The sequence below is a fragment of the Narcine bancroftii genome, chromosome 2 (assembly GCF_036971445.1).
Source record: "Narcine bancroftii isolate sNarBan1 chromosome 2, sNarBan1.hap1, whole genome shotgun sequence".
Classification (NCBI taxonomy): Eukaryota; Metazoa; Chordata; class Chondrichthyes; order Torpediniformes; family Narcinidae; genus Narcine; species Narcine bancroftii.
This window is the reverse complement of record NC_091470.1, coordinates 299,640,044-299,651,010: the sequence shown is the minus strand read 5'-3', so window position 1 is coordinate 299,651,010 and position 10,967 is coordinate 299,640,044.

Genomic DNA, 10,967 nt, shown 5'->3' with positions numbered 1-10,967 from the left:
GGACAATAGACCCAACCAGTCCCTCTCCACCACTACCCTTCTCCAGCTGGCAGAATGTCCTCACCCTCAAGAATTTCTAAAATAAATAAAAAAGGAAGAGTGCTCAGGCATGAAACATCAGCAATATATCTTTGTCTCCTATGGACGCTGAAAAGACTGGCTGAGTTCCTCCCACATTTTGGTGTGTTTTTACTCTCCTTTATCAAATTATAGCTCCTCCCTCAATCAATGTGTTGAACTTATACTATCTTAGACACTCTTTTTAAATGTGGAATAAAATCTGATATTTCTATTTTCACCTCTTTTCCTGCATATGCACAGTGCTCCACGAAGGTCTATTTAATTGACTTTCCTCCTGGCTTCCAAGGCGTTGAGGGACTATTTCCCTATCAGTGACTAGGTTTCTGGGTTTGAATGGATTTTTAAGATTGACTAGCCTCCAAAGAATCAAGAGCAAGGGATCCCTGGCAGATCCTCCTGTCCTTTCCACTCACAAAATCCATAACTTCCCTCCTTTATCACTCCCATGAGCTGCTGGCTTCCCGTTGAAGCAACCTGAGACATGCGTGTGACTTGGTCTTGTTGAAAAAGACCACATTACCATGAACCTTGCTTGCAGAATCAGCCCTAATATTCACATTATTTATCTCCCTGCCAGTTGTAATATTTCATAAGCATTTTTTATCTATAATGACCAACTTCACAAATTCTCCTCACATTTTCAGACAGTGTCTGATTCAAAATTTCCTTCAAGGTTTTTTATAGTAGCCTCATGTGATATGAGCCTCATGTGATATTTACCATTTTCATCAAGGTAAATGGTGATATGACCACCAGCCTACTGCAGGGGGCGATGTCTGCACCAACAGGAAGACCACCTAAGAGGCTGACTCCACCTGGCCGGCTGTCAATCAGCCAACCTGAATATAGACCTGAGCTGGCCCCTCCTGAGCAAATCACATGGGGAGCCACCAAGGCTTGAACTGGTGTTCAGACTTCTACTGGATTAAAGCCTGTTGAACAGTCTTTTGAGTTTGTGCTTGCTTGCTGCTACCTCAGTGCACCACACCTCATAAGAGATCTCTTCTTTGATTTATGGTGTTCTAATAAATATCTGACCCTAGAGCTAGCAATAATACTGTCTTCCCCTCTCCCTGTTTCATCATGCTCCTCTGTTCTCTGCACGTCCCTGAAATCCGAAGTAATAACACCACATGGTCTGAATACTGAATGAATGGCTGACTCCATTCATAATTTTCAAGCTTCCTGACTCAGCTCCCATATCCTTTTCCTTCCATCCTCACCAGATGTGTTCCTAATTGGAAAACCTGCCTATTCCTTCTGTACACTGGATTTCTTTCCTCTGTCACTCTTACTTAGTGTGGTGTCATTTGTTTTCTTTGGTGTAGGATTGGGTGGTTCTGAATCAGCCTTACACAAGGGAAGATCATTTCTTCATATGCTATGCCATTTAAAAATATGGAAAGTGTCAAGTTATTTCCTGTTGCTTCAAGTGTTATTTAAATTTTAAAAATTGATTTAATTACAACATGGGAGAACACGATTCCGGCTGCTGAAACTGGCTCAATTACTTGCAATTAACCCACCAACCCTGTACATTTTTAGAGGGTGGGAGGAAATCAGATGACATGGAGATTACCCATGCAGATCACAGGGAGAATGTACAAACTATTTACAGATAGCACTAGATTCGAACTTAGATCACTGGCATGAACTGGCATGTACCAACCGCTATGCTAAATGTACCATGGTTATCATTTGGACTAATCCATTCAAAAATCAGCAAGCCAGGACAATAATTGGGTCTTAGATGGAGGAATGGGTAAAGTGACACAAGGTTGGAGGGAACTGTAATGCTTCCAGGATAGGAGGACTGTGGTGTCAGTGATTGATGGTAGGAAGGATGTAGGGTGAAGCATGTGTTTATCAGTGTGAAGGGGGTTCATGTGATTGGTGACAAAGGGTTGTTGGATATTACATGAAAGGACCATGTGCTTAAGGAAGTCTATGGCTTGCGAGATTGGGTGTTAGATAGAGGGGCAATGGGTGTGGGATGATTTATAGGTGGAAGTAAAGTCAGACAAGGGCTGTGAGATTGGGAGAGGGGAATCACAGAGCTTTGTTAAACAAATAAATTCATGCATAAATTATTGGCTCAAAGGTCCAAAGTTATGATTAACTCTCTCTCTCTCTCTCTCTCTCTCTCTCTCAATCACTCTCTTTGTCTCTGTCTCTGTCTCTGTCTCTCTCTCTCTCTCTCTCTCTCTCTCTCTCTTCATGCATGCTAAAATAATCTGAAAGGGTTAATTACTCATTAATTTCATCAATATTCCTATAGTGAAGTTAAAATAGCAAAATTGTGACAATCAAAGTAGCTGGTAATATGATTAGAGTGTATACTTTTGTTTGAAACATGGGTAAGTATAATCAAGATGCATTACTGCAAGGAAATCCTTCAACTCATTTGGAAATGACTGCTGTTAGAGTCAGGGATCCTGATTTATGGCACACAAACAGAGCAGCAAGACTCATACCTCAGAGTATCTTATCCCGGATTTTTGATTTCTCTGAACAATATTTACTATAACTGAGTGTTTTAAGATAATGACAGTAAAATATTTTTAAAATTTGCCTAGAGCTTTTACAAATTCCCTAAAGCATGAAAATGTTTCCTCAGCAAAGATAATATTGGAAGGATAATGAAGAAAGCTACCATCTGTCTGTTTCCTTGACTCAATGCACTGCAAGGCCAAATTTTGAAACATTGACGCAACTACGTTTTGCAATAACATCAGTTTTTTCCTGTTGCACGTGGAGGAACTAATTCCACTGCCGTGACTCACTCACTCATGGGCCAAATTAACGGATTAAATCAACTTTCCGTAGCATTCCTAACTTAATTACTTTAACAGTTGCGTTTACTTAGCAAAAGCCCTCTAAGAGAAGCAAGCAGATTGATGTGCAGGGTTAGACATTGTTCAAGGCATTTACTAGAGTTGATTTGAACCTGGTCCAAAGCCATTAATTATTTCAAGAAGAAAAATCAGCTCCAACCATTAAATTCACCTGATAACATCTGATATCAGCGTTCATATTCGGCTCTTCCAACTGACTGACAATAATACAATGGAATGCAAAGTCATCAAATATGGTTTTTTAGGCTGCAGGCATGTAATGGCACAATCAAGGAGTTTTTCCGCTACACGGGCAGTCTAAAAGGGAACGTGCAGAAATTTTGAGTGAATTCCTGCAGTGATTTGTCTTGCAGGATCCCTACTACTTTTCGGAGGAAGCCTGCAGTGTAAATCGTACAGGAAAAAAATTTGTTGTCGGTCATCCACTCTACTTCACATCCAATCACTGGGACTGTTACACTCAGGGACTTGCAGTCTAAAAAGGTGCCCAGAGTGAACGACCACATTGGCAGTAATTATGTTAATTTTTTTCAGCGATTTTCCCAACATTGCAATTTAAAATATCATTGAAGTCTAAAGTAACCCAGTGTATTTCGTTAGACGTAAATGACGAAACTCTGTAGAGACTGTGGTTGAATTAAATCCATAAAGTGCTGGAGAAGCTCAGCAGGTCAGTGTCTTTTATGTAGCAAAGGTAAAAATACATAACTGACATTTTGGGCTTGAGCCCTTCATCAATGTATTTCTTTGTTTTGTCATATTTTTCCAAAGGTAGTAATATTGACACATCACCATGCAGGTGCCATACCAAGTGAATGTTTTTTTTTAAAGTTTGGCCAGCGCAGGGTTACCATATAGCACTGAGGATGAGGGTTCAATCCTGACCTTAGATGCTGTCAGTATGGAGTTTATATATTCTCCCTGTAATTACATAGGTTTCTCTGGTACTCCTGCATTCCATAGACACACTGGTAGATTAAATTGCTACAGTAAATTACCTTAAATGTTGATTACAGGGAAAAAGAATCAAAGGAGAATTCAGGGCAAACATATGAGAAAATAAGTTGTAGGGGTACAGGAAAATAAGGATTTGGGGGATGGGACTAATGAGATTATTAGCCTTGGACCCCATTTGAACCTTATGGGCCAAATGCCCATCCCTCATGTTCTTATAAAGTTAAGATTTCACCCATTATGCCTGTGCTCATGCTTTGTTCATGAACCGTCTAATTCCATCATATTCTCCATATTCCAATATTTTTGTTTTCAATCAGTTACCTAATTTACTTCTTATGATGCTTGAAAACTGTGTGAAAAGAATTTCTGGACACTAACCAGGACAGACTGAAGTATCAGATTTCAGATTTATCGTCAGAATACATACATGACATCACATAGAACCAGAGATTCTTTATCCTGCAGGCAAGGCAGAATTACCACTATTGGTAGGGGAAAAAAACCCACACTCAACATGCTCATGTATACAAATAATGAAATGTAAACAAATTAACTGTGCAATATAGTCCTTAAATGAGCCCCTGAATGAGTTTGTTGAGGAGTCTGATGGTGGAGGGGAAACAGCTGTTCCTGAACCTGGTGGAGTGAGTTCCATGACACCTATACCTCTTTCCTGATGGTAGCAGCAAGAACAGAGCATATGTTCGGTGTGTGGATCCCCTCTGATGGCAGCATTCCCTGTAGATGTTCTCAATGGTGGGGAGAGTTTTATCACTGTTTTCCTGAGCTGTGTCTATTACTTATTGCAGGGTTTTCTGCTCAGGGGTATTGGTGTCCTCATACCAGAATGTGATGCAGCCGGTTAGCACATATTCCACCAGACATCTGTAGAAATTTCCAGTGTTTCTGAAGTAATACCAAACCTCTGCAAATACCTGAGGAAGTAGAGGTGCTGACATGCTTTCTTCACGATGCTATTAGTGTGTTGGGTCCAGAAAAGTATGGGTCCAATAAAGTTTGCTGATGAACATCTCTGGATGAAGTTGTATCCATTGTGAAAGTGAACTACGTGCTTTGCTCATGACCCATGTCAGTGCTCATCTTTTTGCCGCTATAATGTTCTGCCTTATTCATGTTTACATTGTTTGGCATTGCTTTCCTCTGCATTTATGGTAACTACTGGGCTAGTCATTCCTTGGCCACCTCATGGCAATACCCTAAGCATATTTTTTTTTATTGAAGGCATTCTTAAGGCGATTGTTGTCCATGCAGAGTAGGCCACAAATGACAGAGCCAATCAACAAATCACTTATTCCCAAAGTTTTTTTTGGAGATAATACATCCTACCTATAATTCATTCTGGTAAATTATATATTTCTATTTGCAATTAAGCCCTTCAACCATTTTTTCATGCCTGGAATGTACTTTTTGTGGAGGTCAAGGTCAATGTCATTGCTGCAGCATCAATCCTAGTGGCCTCAGCACATATCAGGTGTATTTCCCTTGAGACACAGGTTATGAAGTGGTCCGAAGGGCAGGACAAAAATATCAGTAGGAAGGCATCTCCAGCAGGGGGTAGTCCTACTCTGCATAGACAGCCTTTTCTCTCAGGTGAACAGAAGAGAGACGTCTTTTTTGGCAGGAGCTATGAGGAACTCCCTGAAAGAGAGGTCTTAATAATAATAATAATGAGCTTATTGTCATGTGCAATATATATGTGTACCAAAATTCTTGCTTGCTGTATCACACAGGTACTTGTAAAGAAAACTTTGATTGTAAACAAATGAATTAAATTAAAAGATACAGTAAATACATATGATAAATAATAAATATTCATCACAAACCCTGTTCAAGAGTCAAGTTCTCTGGTCAGTTTTTTTAACCACGCTATGATCAATGTGCCAAGGGGAGTCTCAAGAATCTGATACTTGTTGGAAAGAAGATGTTCTTGAACCTAGAGGTGCCTGATTTCAGGCGACTAGAAGAGGTTATGACCTGCTTGGTGGGGGCCCTTTATATTATTTGCTGCATTCTTGAGGCAGCGCCTCACATGATGTCTGCAATAGATGGGAGGTCGGAGCTGTGCCTGCAACCACTATCACTACTTCTCTCTTGCATGGGGTGGCATCCACTCGAGCTAGACAAACCTGCTTCATATGAGTTCTTTCATCTCAAGGGAAATTTGATGTCCATCATGGAGTTCTGAAGGAGAGTACTGACACCCCAAATTCTTATTTAATCTAATCAACTGCACAGACTAATTGTGGCAATCTCAGGTGACCACTACCCATCCTTCTCTGCCCTTCCACCATAATGTTTCATGAATGTAGTCAACTTATTCTACATGAGTTATTTTTGTTTGGAAAACATTCACAAAAGATTATAAGATATAGAAAAAAAAGCAATGAGCACAATTCTGAGGTTGAAATGGTAGAGTTCCAAATGGCAACTCTCTGTTTACCTTACGATTGACAAAAGTTATAGAATTTAATGTATGTTACATTCTAAATGTAGAATTATGTCACAATAATGGAACCTTTACCTTTATATGCATCTCTATCAAATATCCCTTATTCTCCAATACTCCAACAAAATCCTAATCTATTCAACCTTCCCAATATTCAGCTCCTCAAGTGCAATCAAAATCCTTGTCAATCTTCTTTGCCTCTTTTGATCCTATTGATACCTTTCCTGTAGTTAGGTGCCAAAACTGCACAAAATACTCTAAATGTGCCTTCACCTATGTCTTATACAACTTCACCATAACATCTCAATTCCTAATACTCAATATTTTGATTTATTAAGGCCAACATGGCAAAAGCTCTGTTTACATAATTGAAACATAATATCCTAAGAAGTCATGAAAGAGTGATGATTGGAGAATGTTTCATTTTGTGGGGAGTCCAAAACTAGTGGGCTCCGTTTAAACGTGAGGAATTGCGGGTGCCAGTCAAAATTCATGGTGACTCTTTGTCTTTATGGCAGACAAAATTGGAAGTATATCGTGTATATGTATTACATTTTTTTGTATTATTACATGACAATGAAAGGAACCTTTTGACCCTTTTTTATAATCTTTTAAAGAAAAAAACAAATAGGTGATTTTTTTTCTCTCTCTCAGAAAGTTGTGTTAACTATAATGAATATAATGAAACATTGCCAGAGATGGATAGCTAGCTGCTAAGCAAGAAGGTGAAAGGTTCTCACAGGTAAATAGGAACACAGAGCTGGAATTATACTCATATCATCCTTGATCATATTGAATTATAGAGCAGGCTCCAGAGTCCAAGTGACCTACTTCAGCTCCTAAATTGAATGTTTGTATATTACTAATATTGTAAAGCCCCTGGTGTCTGGCACCTATGGGGATTGGGAGATACAGGATATGCAAATTTTCCATTTACTTGAGACTCTCTCTTACAATGCCTAACAAATACATCAACATTAAGAATAAACAGTTTAAAAGACAAAAGACTGTGCAAAATGTAAAAAATTTTGATGATGTACAGTTCACTTTAATCAGGTAATTCTCGTAACTTACAAAATTCAAATTTAAATTCAAACCCCGGTCGCTGGGACTGTAATAGTGTTGCACTAAATGCTGCGTTAAATGTGCCACCATCATAATTTACTCCCCCCCCCCCCCCAAAGTTTCCGGATAAAGGCTTAGGAATATACTTAATAATATCGCAATGAAGATAAAGTCTTTTGCTGAGCAGGGATAAGGAGTCACCTCAATAGTGAATAGCATCAAGGAGCTCTTTATCCTGGGTGATACCATTTTATTCAAAAACAACTTTATTGAAACAGCTGCTACAAGCAAAGCCAAGGCACTCCACTGGCTGAATATTTGCTCCCATCTTCACCAAATGGGTTAAGTTATTTCAGAGAACATTTACTTTTATAATTTTAAATATTTTATTATAACTTTTTTTGATTTCTTGCCAGTTGCTTGAGGTTACTGGTTGCTTGAATTCTGGACAACAGGGGTATTACTGTACTTTGGTAAAGTTTTGTGAGCATGTGACTCCAGATGAATCAGTTACCAACAGTCACCAACAGTGAACAGAGTAAGAAGTGGGTTCGTCCCAAGATCAATTTCCTATGTTCAACCAAGAAAAAAACACGGACAAAGTTGTGTATTCAGGCTTCTTGCTCTCTTCACCACAGGAGATGAGTCACCTCCGAATTAAAAAGACAATGATTATTATTGAATGTATAGAGTAGTGACAACCATTAAAATATCTCAGACTGGAAAATAAAATTTCTTAAATGATGATGATCAGTTAAAAGTCAACCCTATTCAATATTCATAATGCAGTATTACAACTAAATCACAAAGGAAGTAGCATGGAAATCCTAAGTATAATATTTTGAAAACAAGCAGGTTCTTGTACCTCTGGGAACCAAATCTTGCCTTTTTGCCAACTGCAAGGGCCCTTTGTGAAATAAATATGGACTTCAAATAACTTTACTCCACCTATAAACAAAATGTAACACACGAACTCATTTCCTTTATTATTTATTTGCCTCCTGGAGTTTTGCTGCTTTGAACACAGATTGGACCAGCACAGCTTCCTCTCAGTAAAATCCATTAAAAAAAAATTTAGGGTCAAATGTTAATAGCATGTGATTATTTTTAGAAAACTATAATACATTTTATATTGTATATCTGAACAATGCTTACCTTTCCATGTATAAGAAGTAAGAACATTATACATCGAAACACAATGTTTCATTGAAATTTGCCGAAATAATAGCACGAGTGCTACCAGAAGGCGAAGACACATGAGAGACTGAAGTTGCTGGAACCTGGAACAAAAACATTCTGCAATGCTTTGGGTTTTGATGGAGGGTTCAGATGGATGTTAATCATTCTTTTTCTTCCATTGATGCTGCTCAACCTGCTGATTTGCTTCATCAGAATGTTTATAATATTTCTCCTTACATTCAATCTTCTTACTGTTAAGACCTAGTCCACCTTCTATGGCTTCTTCAGAGGTAGTGGGCAGGCTCCTCTGCTCTCACTATTGAACCCATTGTGTTTGTCTTGAGATCATGAGGGCTTCACCAAAGTCAGCATGTGGGCTCCATCAATCAGAATCTTTACCCAGATCAATGATCAAAATTAATGAGCTTTTTCAACAAACATTATCATTCTCTACCTGTGTAAGATCAGCTCAAACAATTTTGTCAAATGTTTCCTCTGAGTTGTATCTTGTCCAAATAATCATCTTTTTTACTGCTGCTGGAGACACTCAAGTAGAGTTTCAATAAGAAAATTTAAATAATTAAGATCACAACATCATGTTATGCAAACTTATCACTGGATTCACTAGCTTGCAAGAGAGTTGCTCTACTTGAGGTCTGTACAGGTGGCATGGACCTGTTTACATTCCAGGCCTTATTCCAATGCAGTATTTCCTCTACACTCACGATTGCATAGCCAGATTTGATTGCAACATAATCAAAAAAAATTGCTGGTGACAGTGTACTGTTGTTGGCTCCTAACAGGTAGTGAGTCAAAATTTAAGAAGTTGAGTGGGAATCTGGGTGGTGCCAGAACAACAATCTTGTTCTCAATATCAGCAAGATCAAGGAAAGCTTTGGTGCACTTTAGGAGAGGGAGGCCGAGTGACCATTCACCTGTCTTTTTTTGGTGGGATGGCCGTGGAGAGTCCACATATTGAAGAACCTCCCCTGAAGCCAGTACTTTGAACTGTGGAACCAATGCTTCTACGTTCTAAGAAATCTGAGGAGATTTGGTGTGTCGTTGAATTCTCTTTCTAACTTCTACAGATATACTCTAGAAAGTATATTGACTAGTTGCATCACATCCTGCTTTGGGGCTCAAATGCCCAGGAATGCAGAAGGCAGCAAAAAGTGGCAAACCTCGCCAAATCCATCATGGCCACCAACCTTCTATCCACTGAAACCATCTATGTGAGATGCAGCATCAAGAAGGAATCATAAAAGAACTCCATCACCCTGGTCATAGCCTTTCCTTGATGCTGTCTTTAGGAAGAAGATGCAGAAGTCTGGCACCTAGATCCAAGAACAGCTTTTATCAACTGATATCATGCTTTTGAACCTCATGGTACCAACCTAACCCTAGACCTACACTAACTATCTGGGACCAGCAAAAGATCTGACTATTTAAAATACAGTAGAATCCCCATTATCCAGCACCTATGGGGATCGCAGATGTTGCTTATGCAAATTTTCCAGTTGACTGAAACCCAGTTACAATGCCTTAAGAATACACAGTTTAAAAGACAAACGACAGTGCAAAACATCAAGAATTTTTTTAAAAAAATCAATATTGTAGTTTTTAATTATGTAAAGCCCACTTTAATCAGGTAATTCCCATAAATTACAAAATTTAAATTCAAACCCCGGTGGCTGGGATTATAATGGCTTTGTGTTAGCCGCTACACTAACTGCGCCACCCCTTATATTCTGTCTCGACACTATCCAACTAGATGGCATCAATATCATTGATGCCTCTGTCATAATTAACCAGCCCTCCCCCAAGTTTATAGATAAAGCTTTACAAATATACCTAATACGAATAAAGATAATGTTTCCTACTTGACGGGGATAGGGAGACACTTTGGGAGAGTTGCCCCAGTGGTGAGTGGCATTGACTGGCTCTTCATCCTGGGTGCCACCATTTTATTCAAACACAATTTTATTTAATCTTTATTCAAACAGCAGGTGGAGCATGAGCCTGCACTGTCCAAACAAACCCATGTGTCCAATTAATGAACTAACTCCATATGTCTTTGGAATGTGGGAGGAGACCAGAGAACCTGGAGGAAATTAATGCAGTCATGGGGAGAATGTACAAACCCCTTACAGTCAGTGACGGATTCAAACTCGGGTCACTGGTGCCTATTTATCTATCCTTTCATATTGACTTTCTCATTTTCTGTCTCATTGCATATTGTAATCATAGAAAAACATAGAAACATAGAAGATAGGAGCAGGAGTAGGTCATTCAACCCTTCGAGCCTGCTCCGCCATTCAACGAGATCATGACTGATCTTAAAGTTCAGTACCCTGTCCCCGCCT